The following is a 26,121-nucleotide window of genomic DNA, read 5'->3' on the forward strand; positions in this document are numbered from 1 at the left end:
GGTAAGAACTCCAAAAGTCCTACCACATAAGTCTCAACCCTAGTCAACCCAAAAAAGCTAAGGATCAAATACATCATATATTGAGGAGCACTTATTTTTGCCCTGAGCACAGCAGAAATAGACCAAGCAAAAGCTGTATGAGTATACAGATACTACCTTATAGCTACCTGTTCTGCAAACACCAAATTAGAGAGTGAACTGGTACAACCTGGGGTGGGATAGACAGTGGGGCAAGCGCGAGTACCCCATGCACGCCAGGGGTGTGGGGGGCACAATGGCATCATATATTAAACAATAAAAACACTAAATACATGCCTAGCTCTTGACAATCCTAATTTTTCCTGAGCAAAATGACAAACATGAAATGCAACCCCAGTAGGTATGTGCATAATCAATCTTCTCAGAAATTTATTTAATATAAAAACTCTGAAACAAGAGCTTAGATAAACAATGAGACACTCAAAAATAAACTACTATCAATAGTCATTAAAAATGATGAGATAGGGCTAGGTGTAGCTGAGTAGTAGAGTGCTCATCCAACATGCAGAAAGCTCTGGGTTGGATCCTTGACAGGAGATAGTATATTTACTGCCATGGAAAGATTTATAAAAAACAGTTAAATTTTAAAATGGCACTCAAAAAGTATGTCTCACAAAATGTACCCCAAATACAAGAAGTCAACATGGAATATTTCTACAAGTCTATTAAAACTCTTTTAATGGATTTCTTTGTTGTTGTTTCTTGTTTTTGTTTTGCAATATTGGGGATCAAACTCAGGGCCTCAAGCATACCAGGCAAGCACTCTATCACTGAGCTACATTCCTAGTCCTAATAGAAATTTTATGTTAGAACAAAAGGCAATTCAGTTGCCCTATAAATGTCTATTCAATCCTTTCTCCACACAAACCCTGGCATTCAAGGAAGACCAATGAAAAAGCGAGCAATAAATAGTAGCCCCTGATCTGTGCTAATACAGTAGCCAGTATCACATGTAACTATGTAAATCTATTCCTTATAATTAAATAAAATTTGTCAGGTGTGGTGACACATACCTATAATCCCAATGACTCAGGAGGCTGAGGCAGGAGGATCAAGTTCAAGGCCAGCCTGGACAACTTAATGAAACCCTGTCTTAAAAATAAATAAATAAGTAAATAAATAAATAAATAAATAAATAAATAAATAAACAGGGCTAGGGATGTGACTCAGTGGTAGAACACCCCTGGGTTCAATCCTCAGAACCTTCAAAAAAATTTTTTTAATATAAAATTTTGATCTTCAATCGCACCAGCTACATTTCAAGTACTTAACAACCACATGTGGAACACAAGACACTATCACATTGGACAGTGCAGATAGAGAACATTTCCAACTACACAGAAAGCTCTAGTAGAGCTTTCTACCTTAGAACAAATGGAAAAAGTAAGAGCAAAGGTAACAAAGTATGGAAGTACAGTCCAAGTTTCCAGGTTAGGGTCCACACTAAGCTTTAACAGGGGCCTGAGTAGAGCAACTGCTGAAAAACCTTGGACTCTCATCTCTCTGTTAATAAAATACAACAATCATAATAAAGGATTAAGTATGCATCTAAGTGATATCCTTTGAGGTTGAAATGCATAAATGTTAGACTTAGTCCAAAGATGAGGCCACTACATAAAGATGTGTACTACTCCTTAGAAATGAACTAAGCCAAAGGGCACAGTGACACACACCTATAATCCCAAGAATTCAGGAGGCTGAGGCAGAAGAATCACATATACAAGTTCAATCTCAGCAACTTAATGGACCTCTGTCTCAAAAGAATTGACTAAAAAGGGTTGGGGATATAGGTCAGTAGTAAAGTACCCTGGGGATCAATTCTCAGTACCAAAAAAAAAAAAAAAAAGAAAAGAGAGAAAAGAAATTGAGCCAACTTATTTTTTTAAATCTCATTTCTTAAGTTTAGAGACAAATCAGTATTAAAAAGTCTGATTACTCAACTTTTATGTGATATCCTCAATCTATGCTGACATTTTCAAAATAAAATAATCTTATTCTCAAAAGGCAAATGATCTTAGAAAACTTGGAATGGACCTACCATTTGTAGATCTTCACAGAAGAAGATCTACAAGCAATCAACAAACATATGGAAAAATGTTCAACATCTCTAGTAATAAGAGAAATGCAAATCAAAACCACCCTAAGATTCCATCTCACCCCAATTAGAATGGCGATTATCAAGAATACGAGCAACAACAGGTGTTGGCGAGGATGTGGGGAGAAAGGTACACTCATACACTGCTGGTGGGGCTGCAAATTAGTGCAGCCACTCTGGAAAGCAGTGTGGAGATTCCTTAGAAAACTTGGAATGGACCCTCCATTTGACCCAGCTATCCCACTCCTTGGCCTATACCCAAAGGACTTAAAATCAGCATACTACAGAGACACAGCCACATCAATGTTCATAGCTGCTCAATTCACAATAGCCAGACTGTGGAACCAACCTAGATGCCCTTCAATTGATGAGTGGATAAAGAAACTGTGGTATATATATACAATGGAATATTACTCAGCTATAAAGAATAATAAAATTATGGCATTTGCAGGCAAATGGATGAAATTGGAGAATATCATGTTAAGTGAGATAAGCCAATCTCAAAAATCCAAAAGAGGAATGATCTCACTGATAAGCAGATGATGACTCTTAATGGGGGGGTGGGAGTGGGACAAGAATGGAGGAAGAAGGGACTGTATAGAGGGAAAAGAGAGGTGGGAGGGGTGGGGGGGAGAAAAAAATAATGGAATGAATCAAACATCATTACTCTATGTAAATTTATGAATATGCAAATGGTATGCTGTTACTCCATGTACAAACAGAAACAACATGTATCCCATTTGTTTACAACAAAAATAAATTTAAAAAAAAAAGGCAAATGATTACCACCATCTCATCAAGAAAACAAATGTAGTGGGCTGGGGTTGTAGCTCAGTAGTAGAGCCTAGAATGTGTGAGACACTGGGTTTGATCCTTGGTACCACATATAAATACATAAAATAAAGGTACTGTGTCCACCTACAACTAAAAATATTTTAAAAAAGAAAAGAAAAGAAAAGAAAAAAATGTGTAACAAGCTGTTATGGTTTCGATATTAGGTGTCCCTCAAAAGCTCATGTGTGAGACATTGCACAAAAGTTTAGATGATTGGATTATGAGAACCTTAACTTAATCAATGCATTAATTCTCTGGTAGGAATTAACTAGGTAGTGATTACAGGCAAGTAAAGTATAGCTAGAAGAGGTGGGTCAGTGGGGACATGCCTTTGGATTTTATATTTGGTCCACAGTGAGGGGAAGTCTCAATCAGAGTCAGTCTCTCTCTCTCTCTCTCTCTCTCTCTCTCTCTCTCTCTCTCTCTCTCTCTCTCTGCTTCTTGGTGGCCATATCCAGAGCTGCTTTCCTCCACCAAAATTTTCCACCATGATGTGCTGCCTCACCTTAGGCCCAGAGCAATGGAGCTGGCCATCAATGGACTGAGATCTCTGACACTGAGCCCCACATAAACTTTTCCTCCTCTAAAATTGTTCTTGTCAGGTCTTTTGGTCACAGCAGCAAAAAAACTAACTAAAACACAAGCTAAAATTAAATTCTACAAAAATTTTAGAAAGTCAGTAACCTCATTTTAGAAATTCATGCAAAATAATACTGCTCATGCATTTATGTATATAATGATACATAACATGGAAAAAGAAAGAACAGGTCCAAGCTACTAAACACACTCTAATAACAGTATCTTCATCCTCATGAGACAGAGCATCAAAACTCTCAATTGTTAAGGTAAATGAAAATGAAGAAGGAATTCAACCATAAAAACCGAAAAGAATCTCTAGCTGCTCCTCTCAATTCAGAAATTACTCCTTTTGAGTTTTATAATACACTAGTATTTTTGCAGCTGATAAATCAGCCTAATTATTATTCTTATTTTGAAATAATTTTCAGATTACAGGAGAATTATAAAAATAGTTCAGAGTTCTTTTTATTTTGCAGTAGGAAGCACAGATATGTCCTCTCATTTTGCATTTGGAAAATAAATCAGAGAAGAAATGAATCTAGGTTCTATCTGTAGGACATTAAGGTTTCAGTTAAAAAAAATCACCACTTTAAAAAGACTAAAAGAAAGTCTTTATACCATAAGGACAAGTTAAAACACAAATATTACATATATTTTTTCTTTTCTAGCTGAGTATCAAATTTATGTTACTCTTGCTTTCTCTCAATTTCAAAAGTTCTGCAGTGCAGATAACTAATGTCCTCAAGGAGAGATAACCTATCTTATTTATACCCCAGAAAACTCACCAGCTCAAGAAACATGACCAGGTACATTTGAGACAGGATTGATTATTACACATAAAGCCCAGTGACAAAAATCTCTCATTTGCATTTGGAATTTTCCACCTTCCAAAGTCCTAGTGTCCAAAGTGCAACAATGATGCAAAACACAATTGTTTAAGTCTACTGATAATTAAATCAGTCTAACTGGCTACTTCAAAAGTATATACATGGTAGTCTTGGTCTTACATCCACACTTGGAAAACTCAAGATGACAATTTCCATATTTCAGCAAGGGGCCAATTCTCACTTAGAACCACTCCCCAAATTTAATTTATACCATCTTTGCTCTGGTGAAGGTCTAATTTATACAAGGTAAATTGTATTATGATAAGAAACAGTTACTTGACTAACTTATAAAGAAATCAAATTATTGAGCAAACACTATAACGGTAGCTGGAAAAAAAGTACAAAAACACAATTCACAGAAATGAAATGCCTAATAAGCATACTAATGAAGGTAATGTTCCTATTCTTCACATAAGAATTCGAACTCTTTAGATTTTACACTGCTGTATGAACTCAAAAAGCATCCTAATGGTACATATGACCTTACTACAACTCTCTTTGTAAATTAAATACATAATGTTATTTTTAACTAATTTAAAAACATGTCTGTGGATCAGAGAGCAACATTCTAATATATCTGATATGTGAGACAAACAGCATGTAAAATTCAGTTAACTTTCTGTTAGTGGTGCTAGTTTGGAAAGCCTTAGAAATAATCCAAATAAAACGTCAGTTAACTCTGAGTACTTGAGTATTATACCTGCTAAAAAACAGACTCATATAAGAATTAAAGGATTCCAAACCAACAAGAGTTGTTATAAACACAGATTTTCATCAAGCAAAGTGGACTATAAATTTGCGTCCTTCTGTCATCTCTTTGACAATTCAGAGAACAGAACATTCAGATCTTTTTACATTACTGGAATTAGAAGAGAAAATTACATTTTTAACGGTAATATGTGAAAGTGAATTTTGGAAACACCAATTATCCCATAACATTGAGAAAGATAATACAAACTTGTTCAAACCCAATGTTTACCCTTTTCCTCCTCAAAGCCAATCCTTCCCCCTTACTCCTCCAATTTCTATCTACTGAAACAGCATTCATCAACCAATTACCCAGCCTCCAAAAACTTAGCCAAACCTGAACCCTTTCTCTATACCTTTAGACAGAAAATTATACTGCTGCTTCACTCATTCTTTCAACAATGATTTCATACCTACTCAGTGTCAGGCAGGCAGGGAATACAAAGATCTCTGAAAAGTTTCTCTTCTGACACAGTTCTGGCACATTCAGAGTATGCAGGAATGGGGAGGCAGCATCAGGGTTGCTTCTAAAACTTCTTTTCCCACCCAACTATCTTGCACTCAAAATTTCTCACTGAACCAATACAAATGATCTCATAGATTCTAGTCTTTTCCTATCCCTATCTGGTTTTCCTATTTCCAATATAATCTTCCTGGAGCCACTTTGATCAGATAAGCCTACTACCCCAAACCTGGTACTCCCTCGCCTGGCATTCAGAGACCTACACCTCAAGGACTCACTAGAATGTAACAGGCCCAAAAAACTGTCTGGACAAGTCTCCCCAATCTTCTTGAGCAAAATGTTCACACTCACCATGACCCAAATAAATATTGTATTTTTTCACATCTAGAGTTTTCCTACTGACTTACCCCTGCCAGAAATGTTCTCTACGTTCCAACTCTTCCATGAAACTGTTCCACATCATCCAGGCTAAAAGTTGTCCTTCCATTTTGACAACTTATCACACATTCTTTTTTTGGTGTGTTAACACTTACTTTTGACAACCAATATATCACTTACCACACACTGCCTTAAATAATAACATATATGCTTTTTATCTTTATAATTAGAATTTAAAGACCTAGAAAGCAAAGGTCATGTCTTGTATATATCTTTGTAATACATATATACTTAAATAAAATGCCATGGTCTTCAATAGATGGTCAATACATTTTTTTTTTAATTAATGAGGATTCCACTGAGCAGAATGCCAATTCTCAAATGTATAAGTTATTCACATAAACCACAAAATTAGTATTCAATATATTTCAAATTCTTGCCTCCTCGAAAGGCAAAAAACTGATTTTCAGAAATATATCCTAGGGAAATGCCCTCAAAGACATGCAAACAAAATAATATGAGAGTTACAAACGAATCCTAAAGGACCAAAATCTAAATCCAAGGACTTAAATTCTAGTATAATTAATGCTATTGTGATTAAATAAATTATGGAATTGATAGCCCTTTTAAATATCACAAATAGTAATCAATACTCATGTTTTAGAAAATTACTTAGAATTATTCCTTATATAATAAGAGGAAAAAAGAAAATTATTACTGGGACTATATTTACAACACAATCCCGATTATATAAACATAAATACATATATGAAGTAGGTCACAATGGCACACACCTGTAATCCCAGCTATTCAGGAGACTAAGGCAGGAGAACCACAAGTTCAAGACCAGTTTGGGAAACTTGGTGAGACCCTGTCTCAAAATAAAAAGTAAAAAGGGCTAGGATATACCTCAGTGTTAGCATGCCCCCTGGTTCAATTCCCAGTAACAAAAAAATATAATAAAATAAAATACATATATCAGAAAGAAAATAAATTGATGAATCAATGAATGAATAAATATCTTTATTCTGGTAAATTCACAGGGTAAAAAGCATATAAGTTCTCTTTCTGACCCATAAACATGGGTCAGAGTTTTTTAACTTTTGAAGCTATACATTGAATATAATCATATATATTCCATTAGAGTGTTCTATCACAATACTAGTTTAAAATGTTAAGAACAGCATCATTCTGCATGCTTGTGAGAATAAAGGTGATTTTTTTTTCTATTTACCTTTCTACTGTTGCCACAATTTAATACAGTGTTTCCATAATCCAAAAGATAAACAATAAATATTACCTTAAAAAAATCCTAACTTAAAAATATTTGGCTTCATAAGGCATGTATGATATAGTAATCCAGCTTCTCAATCACTTTTATTCACATTATATTTAATTTAAGTGACAACACAGATTCACCAAAAATCAAGATTTCAAAGCATAGCAGTCCTTTCTAGCAATTCCGCTGCTTGGTATAGACCCAAAAGAATCAAATGTAAGAACTCCACACCTTTGTTCAGAGCGAAATTATTTACAATAGCTAAATGGTGGAAGCAACCTAAATGTTCATCAAGAGATGAATGGATAAACAAAATATAGCATACAGATAAAATGGAATATTCTTCAGTCTTAAAAAGGTAGGAAATTCTGATACATACTAAAACATGGATGAACCTTAAAGACATTATGCTGAGTGAAACTAGCTAACTGCAAAAAACACAAATATTTTAAGATTCTGTTTATATAAGGTATGTAGAATAGTCAAATTCAGAGACAAAAACATAATGGTGGTTGCCAGGGGTTAGGGAAGATAGAGGAATAAGGATTTATTGTTTCATAATTTAGTATGGTAGTCTGGGAAAATGAAGATTCTAGAGATAGATGGTGGTGATGGTTGCACAACAATGTGCATGTAATTAATACCATCACTGAACTGTACTCTTAAAAATGACTAAAATGATAAATTTTATTTTACGTATATTTTGCCACAAAACTTGTTTTTAAAAACAAAAGCAAACAAAAATCAGCCATTTGCAAACACTGGGACAATGTTTGCAGAAATCTAACAGCTCTGGATATACACAAGGAAGACTGACCTAGACTCTCAAATTTGCTTGAGAATCTGAGTTTAGGGTAGATATAAATAACAGGACTAGGAGTAGAGGCACTTATAATCCCAGTTATTGGGGAGACTGAGGCACAAGGATACTATGTTTGAAGCCAGCTTGGGCAATTTAGCAATACCCTCTCAAAATTTTTTAAAAGATGGGAAGGGACGTGGAATCTAGCTCAATGGTAGAACATTTGCCTGGCAAGCTCAACACCCTGAGTTCAATCCCCAGCCAAGGGAAACAAATAAATTAATGAAGGTGGACAGAAAAAAAAAAGTTCCAAGAACCAGATTCAACAACAGCTAATTACAGAACAGACCTACAGCCTGGTGCAACAGGGCAGTGGAGAGCATAACAGAAAGGTGAATAGCAGTCAAAAGTAATAGGACACTTTTCGTGTGAAGACATTAGTTACACTGCAAATCCAGAGAAGTGCGGGGGAACAGCTCTGCCAGTGTCCTGTAACATGCACTTACCTAAATAAGACATACAGCCAAGGCATGAACCAGAGTTTTCTGTTTTGTGTGTTGCCCCTGAAACACAAGAGGCAAGAAACTTCTAGAAGGTCGTGTCCCATCACCTCCCCACCACCCTGATGGCTGTCAGGAGGTGGGTCCTCATTGTTTCCTAGGCTCTGGAAAAGGACAGACTCTGGTCCCTACTCACAAAGTGTCAAATCAAATTCCAAAAGATAAACCCACTTGCTACAGTCTAGTTGAAGCTCCTCAGCAGCAGGGTATCCCACAACTCATGCAGTCATTGACCTCACGTTTCAGTAATACCCTATCTGATGTGCTCAACAGCAATTACAGGAAGCTGGTATCTTTGCTCTATTCTTCTGTGTATGTACCCATTCAAATCTGAAAGTGGTTCACTGTGTCTGACTTCAGGCCTTCCTTTGACTTGTCTTTGGTATGAACCTGAGAAGTAATAGTTCAAAACTGTACCAAATTCTCAAGAGTGACTATTGCTACTAATTAAATGCTAATCTTGTATGTGTGTGTGCGAATATGTGTGGTACTAGAGATTACAGACAGGTCTAGTACATGCCAGGCAATTCCTCTACTAATGAACTACATTCCTAGCACCCATCTACTCTCCTTCCATTTTTTCTTTTATCAAGACCCACTTAGGGTCTTGCTATTGCCCAGGCCAGGCTGGCCTTGAACTAATAAACCTCCTGCCTCCGACTCAAAAGTAGCTGAAATTATGGACATGTCTCACCATGCCCAGCTTTAAAAGGTGATCTTTACATGTGAGCAGGATAAAGAAGACTGTTAAGTTGCCAAAATTAACCTTTCAACTTCATTTGTTCTTTGTGCGGTGAAGTCTCATCTTCCTCCATTAAATCCCACCATTCCTTTGAGCAAAGAAGTGTTCTACTTTTCCTTTGTAATTTTTTCTAGTTACAGAAGAATGGTTTATGCCTTTGCAGTACTTAATAAATAATGTTGACCATCTCTCACATGATTTTTGTCCCCGGGCTGCAAATAGATATGCAGGTGCTTTTTTACTTCACAGAAACAATAAGCAAAATCATATAGGTTTTAAAAAATAAATACATGAGCCAGGTATAGTGACACAAACCTATGATCCCAGAAACTCAGGAAGCTGAGACAGAAGGCTCTCAAAGCCCTTCTAGGCAATTTAACATGACCCTATCTCAAAATAGGAAAGGGCTGGGAATGTGATAAAGCACTTATGTAGTCAATCCTCAGTACTGCAAAAAATAAATAAATAAATAGCCTTGCTTTCAGGCATCAACACTGACTTGATGTTACTGTGATGTTGTATAAAAGGAAAATATTGCATCCATATGTCCTAAGAGGGGGGGAAGCATTCCTTTTCTAAACCAAGAGAAAAATAATTTCTAAAGAGCAAATATCCTGCCAGGAATTAAAGAAGTACTCAAGGAAAAGACAGGGACATATCAAAGGAACAGCTTGAAGAGGAAATAGTATGAAGAGGCTCTTGCCAGTCAAATTTGGGACAATCTGAGCAACAATAAAATAGAAAGAACAGATTACAACTTGTTAAAGACAGTAAGAATCCATGAATCCATACTAATAAATATATAAGCTATGAGAAGAAACAGCTCTTCCTTACTATCAAATGCCTACTAAAAAATACAGAAAGGGCTAAAAAGGTTCATCAATGGATACTAAAACTAACAAGTTTGATAAGAAGGAGGAATAATTACACTAAAACTAACAAGTTTGATAAGAAGGAGGAATAATTACACAGTCTCAAACTCCCCATAAATTACTTTTTAACTGCAAAGGAAAAAATAACAAAACCACATAGAAGAAGTCAGCAGATATCACATCTTAACCACGTCATTCAAGTAAACATCACCAGTGCAGGATTAAACAGAGGGCATGCATCTCTTGATACGATGCATCTCTATTGTAATATTTCTGAAAAAATGCTTAATTAGGATCTAATCAAGAGGAAACATTAGACAAAGTCAAAATGAGGGATATTTACAAAATAACTGGCCTGTGCTCTGTGAAAATGCCAAGGTCAAGAAATACAAAGAAAAGTTAGATGATAAGTGAATGCAGTACTTCTATTCATCCAACTTTTACTGAATACCTACTATTAGTCAAGTACAATTCTAGGTAATGCGAGTATCAATGGGCAAGACAAGCATAGTCCCTATTGTAACTGAGTTTATAATCAGGGTGGGGTAGCCAAGGAACACACAAGAAATAGGCAAAAGTAATAATAAGATAATGTCAGACTATGGTAAATACTACATAATAAAGAAAAAGTAAGAAGAAAGTGATGAGGCTGGAGCAATAGCCTCTGGACCATATTTTTTAGGGAAAGACCCCTAAGGAGATGACATAGGATGCCAAGGAGTCAGTCAGGTAATGATCTCTCAGAAGAAAGCATAGAGTAGAAGGAATAACATGTACACACTCAGAGAAAAGGTCAGGCGTGATATCTTGAGAAAGGACCTCAAGAAGGCCCTTGTGGCTATATGAAAAAGAGGTTTACTTGGCAGGCAGCAGCAGGCAAATACCAATGATTGTGAATGGGAGCCCTGGGAAAGTGTTTGTGCATTGCTCTAACCACAACAGGAATCAAGTGGGAATTATAAGCAGGGCAGTGATATGATCATCTCCATGTTTCTTAAGGGGAAATTGATAGAATTCTAAAAACAGATTAAAAAGAATGAATCAAGAAGCAATTAACAAGAAGCCAAGGAAATCTGCTACATCTTTACAAAGTTTCCTGTCACTTCAACATACACAGTCTTTTTTGCCCTACCTGGTTCTAACAGTAAACAGTAGCATTACTACCAAACCACAACCCACAATAGTGGAATACAAGGTAAAAAATATGTGACTAGGTTAAATAGTGGGAGTGGATTTTTTTTCCCCAAAAAATACTGCCCAGCAAAATTTGCTGACGCCACTCTTCTGGTCTCCACATCAACCTTCCCTAATGCCACCTGCCTTGCTTTCTCCAACAATATATACTACCCAGCTTTCCCAACACAGGAGCCTGCAGGTTGTCCAAAAGAGCTTTCCAATGCTTGGTAATTCCCAGAGACCATTATGCCAGTTTCTCTTTTTAAAACCAGATTTTAACAAAACAACATATTAAAAATGTACAACTCTGAACTGGGGATATAGCTCAGTGGTACTGCACTTGCCTAGTATTCAGGTGGTTTCTATCCCCAGCACTGAAAAAAAAAAAGATGTACAAGCTTAGTATTTACCACATATTAACCCATGTTCATCAATGGTATTAGTGGACTGCTCAAATAAAATTCCAAAGAACAAAACCTAAAACTAGCCAAACAATGCAATCTGTGAACTGCTATAAGGTTTTCCCAAAATTAATCTGACTTATCTACAAAGCAGAAAGAAATATACCTCTAAGGAAAGGGTCTTGGTTTCTATATTTATTAAATAAAAAATTTCTTGCAGCTAAATCAGAGTATGCATCATTTTTAAATGAAATGGAAGCCAGACACGGTAGTGCAAGCCTGTAATTCCAGTGGCTCAGGAGGCTGAGGCAGGAGGATGACGAGTTCAAAGACAACAGCAAGGTGCTAAGCAACTCAGTGAGACCCTGTCTCTAAATAAAACACGAAAAATAGGGCTGGGGATGTGGCTCAGTGGCTGAGTGCCCCTGAGTTCAATCCCCAATACCCAAAATAAATAAATAAGCCCATGGATTGAACACTGCATACCCATGCAGATTGAACCCTGTACAGCAGCTCCCCATCTACCAACACATTGGGACACCTCTACCACCATCTTGGATTATCCCCATTCACTGTCACAGCCATTTTTAGTTGGAGCAGTCATTGTGGGATACCAGCAGGGTCTAGAAGCTTATTATCAAGGTACCTGTAGGTTAGTGGCTGCTGCCAATACCAACTTGGGACTTGGCCACTTACATCCAGGGATAACAGCCAGGTCCTGAAAGATCATCACAAAGGGCCCTATACAAGTTTGGTTGCATCTGAGGTATCCATGCTAGGTGTGCTAAGAGCCACCATTTTGCTGCAAAGGCAGAAAATAGCCTTGCAAGGGGTCAGTAAGTGGGAAAAGGGTGTGAGGGCATTTTGATCCTCGCATATCAAGCCAACCAGCCCAGTACCCACCAGAATCCCAGAGACAACTCAGCACTTGCTGAGACCCAACGTCAGCCTGGTCCACCCATCGGCTGGTCCTGCCAGGTTGGCAATCAACAGCACCCTCCAACTCCTCAACCCTCAAACTCAAAATCATCCCCTACACACCAAAACCAGCCCAGTGTCTGAAGCTACGTGGCCCACAATTTTCAACACCTAGTCTTTATTTGCACAGTATAGGCCAGCTTTCCAAGACAGGCACACAGGTTCCAGCACTCAAGTCCTCAGGTCCCTGATTGGAAGTCAAAGGGCAGGGGCAGGAGAGATACAATTTAGAGACTAAATTATAGACCAGGAATTGTGGGGTCCACAAGTGAGGAAAGGGGCTAAGACCAGGCTCCCGTGTCACACGAGTGGAACCCAAAGAAGAGACTTGGGGTACAGTCTTTCAGAGTGACTGGCAATTGCTATACCCTGCCTCCAGGAGTCCTGCCGCCAAGTCTAATCCTCTCATCTTAGTAACTTTCATCATTCTGAGGGTGGAGTTACCAGCAAACTCCAGACAACCCCACCTATCAGAAGAGAAGGGAAGCAGAGAAGATACTGAACTCCAACAGAAACAAATGTTCAATTTTCCTTCAAGATGCTTTTGTTTTCCCCATATATTTTTTTTCTTTTCTCATTTCCTGCTCTCACATCCTCATCATCTTTAAAAATCAAGTGCCTTTCATGCATCAGGCTAGTGAAGACTGGGAGGTTTGCAAAAGATTACTTCAATAAACAGATTCCGGGGGGGCGGGGGTTGGGGGGGGGACAGAAATCCTTGAAATGAAGGAGACAATAAACCAAATTAAAAACGCAATAGAAAGTATCACCAATAGACTAGATCACTTAGATGACAGAACTTCAGACAATGAAGACAAAATACTTAATTTTGAAAATAAAGTTGACCACAATGACAAGATGGTAAGAAATCATGAACAGAATCTCTAAGAATTATGAGACAACATGAAAAAAACCAAATTTAAGAATTACTGGGATTGAGGAAGGCACAGAGTTACAAACCAAAGGAATGAACAATCTATTCAATGAAATAATATCAGAAAATTTCCCAAACATGAAGAATGAAATGGAAAATCAAATACAAGAGGCTTACAGGATACCAAATGTACAAAATTACAACAGATCTACACAAAGGCACATTATAATGAAAATGTCCAGCATACAAAATAAAGATAGAATCTGAAAGGCCATAAGAGAAAAGTATCAGATTATATATAGGAGGAAACCAATACAGATATCAGCAGATTTCTCAACCCAGACTCTAAAAGCTAGGAAGTCCTAGAACAATATATACCAAGATCTGAAGAAAATGGATGCCAACCAAGAATCTTATATCCAGCAAAACTAACCTTCAGATTTGTTGACAAAATAAGATCCTCCAAGATAAACAAAAGTTAAAAGATTTACAAATAAAAAGCCTGTACTACAGAACACTCTCAGCAAAATATTTAATGAGGAGGAAATGGGGAAAAAAAAAAAAAAAAACAAGGAAATTAGCAAAGGCAGGAACTACACTAAAGGAAAAGTCAAAGAAGAAACCAAGTCAGGTTAATAACCAAAACAAGCCAAAATGGCAATTCAATTCATATCTCAATAATAACCCTGAATGAAAAAAAAATAATAATAACAACCCTGAATGTTAATGGCCTAAACTCATTGATCAAAAGACACAGACTGCCAGATTGGATTAAAAAAAAAAAAAGCCAAAACTATGCTGCCTTGAAGAGACTACTCCCTTAGGAAAAGACATACAGAGACTAAAGGCAAAAGAATAGGAAAAAACATACCACACACACACGAACTTCATTAAAAAACAGAGATTTCTATCCTCCTATCAAATAAAGAGGACTTCACTGTCAAATTATTCAGAAGGGATAAGGAAGGACATTTCATACTGCAATAAGAGATGATAATCATAAAAGTTATGCCCCAAACAATGGAGCATCTATACACATCAAACAAACACTTCTCAATTTCAGAAGTCAAATAGACCACAATAATATTGGGTAATTTTAACACATCTCCATCACCACTGGATAGATCTTCCAAACAAAAACTGTACTAAGAAACCACAAAACTCAAGAATACAATCAATAACTTAGACTTAACAGACATATGTAGAACACTCCATTCATAATGAGAGAACACACTTTCTTCTCTGCAGCACATGGATCCTACTCTAAAATAGACCACATGTTATGCCACAAAGCAACTCTTAGCAAATAAACAAAAAGAGATATTACCTTGTATTCTATCAGATCATAATGGAAATTAGAAATCAATAAAATAAAAAACAAACTACTCAAACACCTGGAGACTAAATAATGCACTACTGAATGATGCATGGATAACAGAAGGAGGAGATAAAAAAAAATTCTTAGAGATAAAGGAGAATACCATAACATATCAAAATCTCTGGGACACTGTGAAAGTAGTACTAAGAGGAAAGTTCATTGCATTGAGCTCATTCAATAAAAGAATAGAAAGTCAACAAATAAATTAACTAACATTCCATATTCAAAGCCCTAGAAAAAGAACAGATCAACATCAAAAGTAGGAGAAAACAGGAAATAACTAAAATCAGGGCTAAAATCAATGAAACTGAAAGAAAAAAAAACAATTCAAAAAACTGATAAAACAGAAAATTAGTTCTTTGAAAAAATTAACAAAATTGACAACCCCTTAGCCACACTAATGGACACAAGGAGAGAGAAAACTCAAATTACTAAGATCCATGATGAAAAAAGAATTATCACAATGGACACTATATTGAAATACAAAACATAATTAGAAGCTATTTAAAAATCTATATTCCAACAAAACTGAAGACCTCGGAGATATCAACAAATTTCTAGAGACATACGATCTACCCAAACTGAATCAAGAGGACATACACAATTTAAACAGATCAGTTTCTAGAAATGAAATAGAAGACACCATCAAAAGTCTACCAACCAAGAAAAGCCCAGAACTAAATGGATTCTCAGCCAAGTTCTTCATGACCATCAAAGAAGAATTAACACCAATACTCCTCAAATTATCCCATGAAATAGAAAAGGAGGGAACCCTTCCAAAATCATTCTACGAGGCTATTATCACCCTGATACCAAAACCAGACAAAGAAACATCAAGGAAAGAAAACTTCAGACCAATATCCCTGATGAACATAGATGCAAAATTCTCAATAAAATTCTGACCAACAGTATACAAAAACATATTAAAGAGACAGCACACCATGATCCAGGGAGGTTCATTCCAGGGATGCAAGGTTGGTTCAATATCTGGAAATCAATGAATGTAATTCATCACATCAATAGACTTAAAGATGAGAATCATATGATCATCTCAACGGATGGAGAAAAAAAAGCATTTGACAAAATACAGCACCCCTTCCTGCTCAAAACACTACAAAAACTGGGCATAGTAGGAACATACCTCAACACTGTAAAGGTTATCTATGTTAAGCCCAAGGCCAACATCATTCTAAATGGAGAAAAACCGAAAGCATTCCCTCTAAAAGCCGCAACAAGACAGGAACGCCCTCTTTCACCACTTCCACTCAACAATGTCCTTGAAACTCTAGCCACAGCAATTAGACAGACCAAAGAAATTAAAGGAACATGAATAGGAAATGAAGAACTCAAACTATCGCTATTTGCTGATGACATGATTCTACATTTAGAGGATTCAAAAAATTCCACCAGAAAACTTCTAGAACTAATAAATTAATTCAGCAAAGTAGCAGGATATAAAATCTAATGCATTTCTATTCATAAGTGATGAATCCACTGAAAGAGAAATTAGGAAAACTACCCCATTCACAATACCTTCAAAAAAAAAAAAAAAACCTTGGGAATCAATCTAACAAAAGAGGTGAAAGACCTCTACAATGAAAACTACAGACACTAAAGAAAGAAATTAAAGAAAACCTTAGAAGCTGGAAAGATCTCCCATGTTCTTGGATAGACGGAATTAATATTGTCAAAATGGCCACACTGGGGTTGGGGGAAGGGAAAAAAACAACAGAATGAATCAAACAACATTGCCCTATGTAAATTTATGATTTTTAATAAAAAAATGGAAAAAAAAAACCTAAAATAAATATAAAAAAATAAAAAAATGGCCACACTACCAAAAGCACTATACACATTCAAAGCAATTCCAATTAAAATCCCAATGATGTACCTCATAGAAATAGAGAAAGCAATCATGAAATTCATTTTGAAAAATAAGAGGCCCAGAAGAGCCAAAGCAATCCTTAGCAGGAAGAGTGAAGCAGGAGGTATCACAATACCAGACCTTAAACTATATTACAGAACAAAAGTAACAAAAACAACATGGTACTGACACCAAAACAGACAGGTAAACCAATGGTACAAAATAGAAGACTCAGAGACAAACCCACATAACAGTTATCTCCTACCAGACAAAAGTGACAAAAACATACAATAGAGAAAAGATAGCCTCTTCAAACAAAAGGTGCTGGAAAAACTGGAAATCCATATGCAGCAAAATTAAATTAAACCACCATCTCTCACTCTGCACAAAACTCAACTCAAAATGGATCAAGGACCTAGGAATGAGACCAGAAACCCTGCACCAAATAGAAGAAAAAATAGGCCCAAATCCTCATCTTATCAGTGTAGGACTAGACTTCCTTGTGTTTCCCAGAGCACAAGAAATAAAATCAAAAATCAATAAATGAAATGGATTCAAACTCAAAAGCTTTTTCTCAGCAAAGGAAACAACAATGTGAAGAAAAAGCCTACAGAGTGGGAGAAAATCTTTACCATATGCACTTCATATAGAGCACTTATCTCTAGAACTCAAAAAACTTAGTACCAAAAATACAAATAACCCAATCAATAAATGGGTTAAGGAACTGAGCAGATACTTCACAGAAGATATACAATCAACAGATATATGAAAAATGTTCAACATCTCTAGTAATTAGAGAAATGCAAATCAAAACTACTCTAAGATTTCTTCTCACCCCAATTAGAATTGCTATTACCAAGAACACAAGCAATAATAGGTGTTGGCAAGGATGTGGGGAAAAGGTACACTCATACGTTGCTGGTGGGATTATCAATTGGTGCAGCCACTCTGTAAAACAGTATGGAGATTCCTCAGAAAACTTGAAATGGACCCACCATTTGGCCCAGGGGACTTAAAATCTGTATACTACAGTGATACACAGCCACATCAATGTTCATAATAGCTCAATTCACAATAGCTAGATTGTGGAACCAACCTAGATGACCTTCAAAAGATGAACAGATAAAGAAACTGTGGAATATTCATATACAGTGGAATATTACTCAGTCATAAAGAATAAAAATATGGCATTTGCAGGTAAATGGATGGAGTTGGAGAATATGCTAAGCAAGATAAGCCAATCCCCCAAAACCAAAAACCAAATGTTTTCTCTGATAAGTGGATGATGATACATAAGGGGGGGGGGGGGGGGTGGTAATGGTATCATGATTGGATTGTGTAGAGGGAAAAGGGGAGGGGCAGAGGGGTAGGAAAGACGGTGGAATGAAACAAACATCATTACCCTATGTACATGAATGGTGTTTCTCTACAGCATATACAACCAGAGAAATGAAAAGTTATATTCCATTTGTGAACAATGAATCAAAATGCATTCTGCTGTCATGTATAACTAAACAGAACAATCAATAAGAAATAAAATTAAATTAAATTAAAAATTAATAAATGTATTGAAAACAAAACCAAAAGGAAACTCCATGAAGACACAAAATGGGCAGTTTTAGAACAGAAACGCTTATTTTATTTCAAGTTACATAAGCTGCTTAAAAAAATTCTAAGATGGGAAAGCTGACAGATGTTCACAACATAAAAAACATTTTTTAAATGTGAATAAAGATGGTATTTATACAGGACAACTTGAGAGGAAAACAGTAACTTTAATAAAAAATATAATTTCCAGCTTTCAAGTTAACAAAAGTCTCAGAGATTCCCCTTCATCCGCCCCTATACTGGGGATTGAATCCAGGACCTCATTCATGCATGTAGGAAAGCACTCGAGCACTAAGCTACATCCCCATCCCTCACAGACATTTTTTTTTTTTCTTAATTTCTTAATACAGATAACCTTGCTTTTCCACTAAGGTTTTTTCTTTTTTAAAAGCATTAACCCATTCTCCACTTTAATTTTACCCAAATTAATTCATCTTATCTCTACTATACTTTGCAATTAATTCCTTAGAAGAAATAAAATATGGATTTAAAAAAATATATACATGAGAAAATTATTTGCAATGCTCTTCTCTGAAATTTGCTCCTACGGATAATTCACTCCTCCCCTCTATCCATACTCCACAGCAAACAAAAGTAAAATTCCTATAATCATAGGTACACCCCTAACTTCAACTTGGACCCTGTTCACATCCACTGGACAACTTTCATAGAGGAGCCATCCCATTAACTAGGCCATCAACTCAATTCTCTCTACAGGGTCACAGGGATTCCAGTCAATTTTTGAGGTCCTAAAACCAACTATGTTGGGAGCCCATTTTCCACCATGTATAGACAAAGAAAGAAAACTACTTGATAAAGAATTACAAAAAGGTAAAATTGAGACACAGAGAAAGATAAGACCAACTAAAACTGATAAGAGAGTTTAAAATTAAGATACTAAAGGAGACATGCTTCAGTTTCTACAGGCTGTCCGACTCCCTTCTCCAAATTCTTATGAGATTCAAGCTTCTTGCTTTTGATCTCCATAGAAATTTCTCATATATAACAACTCTTCTCTTCCTACTCCCCACCTGTATGCTCAAGTCAGATTTGACCAACAGACTCTTAATTAGTGCTTGTCATATAAAGTCTCCAAGATGGCCTCCAAGATATCTCCTGGTATTCACACTCTCTATATAATACCATCCCCTTGAGTGTGGCCTGTACCTTAAGTGACTTGATTCTAACAAAGAGCAGTGATGGAATATCAATTCTGAGTTTATGTTATAAAACTATATATAACTTCCACGACTGCGGCAGGGAGGTGGGTGTCTTGTTCTTCCTTGAATCACATGGCCTGGCTGAAGCCTTGTTGTTTGCTGCTCTAGGAAAGCCCAATGAGGGGGGAAAAAAAACTGATGTCTCCAATCAACAGTCACTGAGCACCTGATATCTACAACAGCCATTTAAGTAAGCTTGAAAGTAAGCAGAATCTACCCTGGTTGAGTCTTATAACTACAGCCCCAGGTGACAACTAACTGCATTCTCAAGAGATACCCTCAGCCAGAGGCTCCCAGTTAAGCTATGCCTGGAGTCCTGACACACAGAAATGAATAATAATAAACATTGTTTTAGGCTACTAAATGTTGGGGTGATCTGTTACACAGCCTATAACTAATGTAATTCTCTAAGACACAATTCTTACTTGATTAACATCACATATAACATTAAGATGAGCCAATTTCTTCTTGAAGATAGTTAACCATGCTGTGGAAACCAGCTTAAAAAGAGGCATAGCATATAGCAGTAAAGAGCTCTGACCCCAATGTCAGGAGACTTGTTCTCAGATTAGAGCTGCTATGAATTAGCTGGGTGATGCTGAAGAGCAACTCGTTAGCAGCTCAGTTGTCTTAACTGTAAAATGAGGATTTCTATGTTCCTTGAGGTATGACCATTCTATGATTTTAAGAAAACTCTCTTCTTATACTCACAAAAATAACATTTTTTACAATTCTAAAGATATCAATTCTATGTTCCACACTACAACTTTGATCATTTTCCAGAATCCAGAATATATGAGAAATTAAAAGAAAATGCAACATGCACCTATCATCATGAAATCACCTCTCCAACAAATATTCTTAATGGTTATATCATTAAATAATAATTGATTGCAAAACAAAAACATTCTGCTTATGTAACTTCTTTATAGAAGACATTCAAACTAAAGAACTATCACTGTTTTGAACTGATAAAAAAAATTTTAAATACAGCTTTGCAATGAGTTTTTCAATCAGAGCCAGCCCACACAAAGATCTCAACATGAACATTAACCTCATTTTCAAATTAAAAAAAAAAAAGAGTAACAAGAGACATGTAGGCTGGACAAAGATTTAAATGGACTAAAACAAGTGAACTGAAGGCCAAAACATCATACGTCAATCATCTTAAAATATACCTGAAAATACACTCAAAAATAAACAAAACAACTTGGCTAACTTAGATCTCAGTGATTACTCTCTGCATACAATGGATAAAGAGAATCATCACATGGTATACAAGAATTAGATAATTAGGTTGAAGACATTCAAGAGGAGCACTGACCTTTACTAAGAAAATATGATTTCATACTCCCTTATACATAATAACCTAATGAATAGCTAGTTATCTGTTCAACTATTGTTAATGGTGTTCCAATGGCTTTATACAACTTGCAATTTTTTCAATGTTCCATAATCATAATTTTCCCTGTTTTCAGGATAATAGCTCTGGTCCCCCCACAAACTGCTAAGCACTCACTGTTTTAGTACTATATAATGTTCTGCTGTATTTCCATTTTGTGCACTTTCCAGATTTTTTGCATTTGAAAAAATAGTTCAAAGAACTAAAAAACATTTTTAAACTTGAAAGACCTGCCCTAAGAGAGCTCATATTTCATGGAATCAGGCTTGTACTGAGTTTATTTAAACATCAGATCCACTCTAAAAACAACATTCCAGGTCACTTTGGAATACAAAAAGAAGACAAAATAACCAAGGTATGGCTGCTTCTGCATGAGTAACTCCCTCTGAAGAGTTCATCTTCCATGTCACTTACAGTTGTTCCATATGAACAAGAAGATGTTCATTCTCATGACTCCAAATAAAGCTACTAACTAGTTTTACACACACAGAAAGACAGCCCCAGCAGTCACAGTTCCAATTACCTGGTTATCCCCTCTTTCTTCCACGTGTGTTTTTATTCCAGGTGCTTAATGGCCAGGCCACCCAGTTCCCTCTGTGTTCAGTAAAGTCGTGTTGAAAATCTCCTCTTTAATGACTAGGTGCGCTTCCAGAATGATAACTTCCCTAACAAATGTTATGTGCTACATAGACAAAGCATGAATTGATGACACACTTTCAAAACTCAGGCTTTTGGAAAACATCTCCAACTTCAAAAATCATTTCCAGTTGTATAATTTATAAAACATTTACTTTTAAGGAACTGACATTTTTGGTTTGAATATTCTTGTGCATAACTGTCAGGAATACTATACCACCACATTCTTTGGAGTTTCCCTTACCTAGGCAAGCTGCAAATCCAGACTTGAATTCTATGTCTCAATCTCAAGAAATCCACATTTACATTTCCTCAACCCAGCAGTAGTGTACTTAAAGAAAATGACTCTTGAAATGAAATTGTTTAGACTCATCTCTATTTTTTTCCTTAAGAATGCAATGATGCGACAGAAAACAACACAAGAATTGTCCAGCCCCTCCTACAAAGTTTTCTACTAAGGATGTCCTTAAATACCAGATCTCTGAATCAAACATCCGTTCTATTCACCACCAGTCTCAGGAGGCCAGGTCACAACACTGTAGACTTTGAAAGGTCCACAAAAATGTAAAATTACCCTGAGCCCTTGAATCAAGCCAAAGCTACTAACAGAAAATTTAGTTAGATCAGAGCTTCACAGACTCCTCAGTCATTCTTTTTCTATGTTCCTCATCAGAAAAATTATCATAAAAAAAAAAAAAAATCCACTGCCAAGTACTAAAATACAAAAAAAAAAAAAAAAAAAAGACTGATTTTAAAACTGAAATGAATAGTAAAACTGCAGGCTTAAAGAAGAAAAATGTACCATACTTTCAATATGATACACTGCAACGAAAGTGGGGGGAAAGAAGGTATAAGGGAAGAACTTAAGTAAATTGTGAATCTGAGTAAAGAAATTCATAATTCACATGCACAAAGAATGCTATCCCATTATTCACTGTCAGAACTACAGGCACTGTCTTTTCTGTCAATCATAGCTAGGAGCACCCTCTTTGAATATGGTGTTGGTTCTTTATAGAACTGGAGTAGGGCATCATTCCCATCAAAATCAGAAGTTACTCGTGCCTTGGAGAAGTGCAACCCAGAGTCTGTGAAGTCCTCCCTGAGACCTTGAATATGACAAACACAAAGAAGAACCATTCAGAAGTCACTCTACTGAGTTTCTTTCACCTTGAATCTAGAGTCTATCACTCACTCATTCTCAAAGGGATTAGAGGAGTTGTCCCCTCCAGGGAAATTTTTTATTGTCATGACTGGAGTTGGGGGCTGTAAGTGGGATGTTGCTAAATATCCTCTAGTGGACAAGACAGCCCCAAACAACAAAACAAAGAACTCACCAAAAAAAAAAAAAAAAAATAACATGTATATATATCAGTAGAGCTGAGGTTGAGAAACTGCTATAGCTTCATCTTACTCCTGCTTTACTGAAAGTGATCCTAAATTTCACATAAAGAAACTAGACTCAGCAAATACACTTTCTCATGTGAATATGACTAATCAAGACAGAAATCAGTTTACAAAAATTAGTTTCAGGAATAGAACACAAAAATGTGTATAGTCAATTTACAGAGTGTCCTTCTCCAGTGGACATCCATATTGCAGTTTAATACATTACAAACACACTAAAATTAAAGTTAAAGCCAGAAATAAATGGCATGGGGCAAAGCACGTATTCAGTGCCTTGACTGTCAACCTTCCATGTCCAAAGTGAAGACACAGATACAGTACGAAGACACAGAAGACTGGGTGGAAGAATAAGGTTGCATCAAGCCATCTGCAACAATAAACAGACCAAAGACTGTCTTCTAGAAGCTACTTTCCAACCTTATTCACCTACACATACTCTTTTCTCTGATTCTTATTTTGGCCATCTCTCCTTTTTGCAAGTCCCTCCATTCTTTTCTTTTATTCCTGTCATTATGCTGTCCTACAGTATCCTGGACACAAGAATAAGTTTCATTCTCAAAACAGTTCACACTCCAACAAACGTTCCTCTCAGAAAATTTAGTAAAGATAAGAAAATTTTGTTTCAATATCCCATTTTGTCATTTCATGTCAGAGGTTCTCAGGAACTTTTCTCTGCAAGACCATCCAACTGACTCTGAAAACAGTCATCATGCTTGCTGGGCAGCTCAAGTCATTCTTGGCAAACAAACATCACCAAGAATAAAAGCACAGGGCAGGGGTGTGGGTAAGGGAAGAATGGAGGAACTCTGGATTGTGTAGAGGGAAATGAGCGGAAGGCTTCCTCTAGACTTCCTCCCACAAAAAAATGGAAAATCAGATATCAGACTAATCTCACAGAAAAATGAAAGAGTCAAACATATGCTAAAATTAAAGTGAGTAAGCAACTTGTATCTCTTTGATAATAAAACTGGCTTTCAGAACACTCAAGGCAAACTCTGATATTACAAAAATCATTTACCAACACTCCTCAAATAAAAGAGCAACAAGGACTACACATTTAAAAAATGGTTATCCTTTACATGCCTTGAGAGAAAAAAACTGCTGTGAAAAAATAAGATTTTCCCACAAATATAAATTGACAAAAGTAATGTAAATGAAAGTATAATTCTTGATGGATTTGTGAATTTAAAGTTTTTGAAACTGTATTAAACCACAGACAGCATCATAACTTCTTTCTCATCCTGAACTCTGGCAAGGTACACAGACTGGCAACAAAAAAACCTGCATCTTTAAGAATCACACAAAGTCTATATTCACATCTAAAAACCTATTATAAGAACCATAGTCAGGCATAGTGGCACACTCCTGTAATCCCAGCAACTTGCAAAGCTAAAGCAGGAGAATGGCAAGTTTCGAGCCAGGTTGGGCAATTTAGTGAGATCCTATCTCAAAATAAAATTTAAAAAGGACTGCAGATGTAGCTTTGAGGCAGAATGCTCCTAGGTTCAATCCCCAGTAACATAAGGGAAAGAAAGAAAAAGAAAAAAGAAAAAACAATGATAACCACTACCACAGATAATTTAAAGGATAACTGTGATTATGCTTACTGAAATAGCATAATCCTAAAAGTCAATTAAAATCCTGAAATCCTATAATGATTAATGGGCAGAATTCTAAATTTGGAGTGTAATCTTTTCTTGAGAGGCAAAAAACAGATCTCTTACCCTACCCAATCATGCACTGATTCTAGATTAGTGTTGAATTTGTAAAGGAGTTAAACAAATATCAACAAATATTTTTAATGACTTTTCTTTTCCCTTTTTGCATACCAAGAACAGAACCATTCATCCAGAGTAAAAAACTTGCTTTTAAATGTTTTAAGAACTACAGTCACAGTTTTGCAACTTATGTCTATAACACACATGAACTCCCATGCAGAGTATTTCTATTCATCCTTCAGAGTCAGAAGGTCTATAATCAGATGTCTAAAATAGAAGTGACTTGCATTTCACCACCCAATTAAGACTGCTACAAGGCTCACAAAGCAAACTGGCACAGATGTAATTGTAGTTGCTAACAATTATCTTTAGTGTACCCCAGCTGTATTTCTCTCAGTACCAGGAGCCAGCTGTCATGTCTACAGATGCTGGTACATCTCTGCTGAGCAGGACACTCACATCTATCACACCCAATGAAGTCCCACTACACATCCTGACAAAGGGACAAAGATCACAAAATAATTACCCAGGAATTAAAATTACATATTCTAGGTAACATGTCTAAAAACAATGAAATCCAGGTTGAAATATTTTTCTTCTCAGGGATGGGAATCAAAGCCAGAAGCTCACACATTAGTCAAGTGTTCTACCTCTGAACTACATCATCAGAGCAAAAATCTTTTTTTTTTTTTTTTTTTTTGGTACCGAGGCTTGAACCCAGAGGCATTTAACCACTGAGTCACATACCCAGTCCTTTTTTGTATTTTATTTAAAGACAAAGTCTCAATGAGTTGCTCAGGGCCTCACTAAATTGCTGAGGCTGGCCCCAAACTCAAAATCCTTCTACCTCAGCCTCCCAAGCTGCTGGGATTTACAGGCATGTGCCACCATGTGCAGCTAGCAAAAAACATTTTTAACCACAGTAGTATATTATTGGAAGACCAGACACTTAGCCTAGAGATGTTAACATTGTCCAAACATTTTAGAACTCCCTTTATAGAATTGTCTTTCAGCCCAATTTTTAACCATCTTTTTAAAAAAACTGTAATTCTTTACAAAGTCAAAACAAATGTATAGCATGTCAATACTCTGTGAAAAGTGAAGTTAAAAAAAAAAAAGATTTCAAGGTTTTCCATTTTTGTATTTAAAAAGCAACCTTCCTGGCAAGGCAACAGAGCTGTCAAG

General features: G+C 36.3%; 1 protein-coding gene and 1 long non-coding RNA gene across 2 annotated transcripts in view; one reads left to right on the forward strand and one right to left on the reverse strand.

Moving 5' to 3' along the window:
• The window catches only part of CCNY (cyclin Y), a 239,846-nt gene that overhangs the window by 204,451 nt on the left and 9,274 nt on the right, over nucleotides 1-26,121 (reverse strand). The gene's annotated exons all lie outside the window — the stretch shown is intronic.
• LOC306642161 lies at nucleotides 1,199-9,867 on the forward strand. Its single transcript, XR_013758407.1, has 2 exons — nucleotides 1,199-2,043; nucleotides 2,909-9,867. It is a non-coding gene; the product is annotated as an uncharacterized lncRNA (long non-coding RNA).

This window comes from Sciurus vulgaris, assembly GCF_902686455.1.
Source record: "Sciurus vulgaris genome assembly, chromosome: 12".
In the NCBI taxonomy this organism is placed as follows: Eukaryota; Metazoa; Chordata; class Mammalia; order Rodentia; family Sciuridae; genus Sciurus; species Sciurus vulgaris.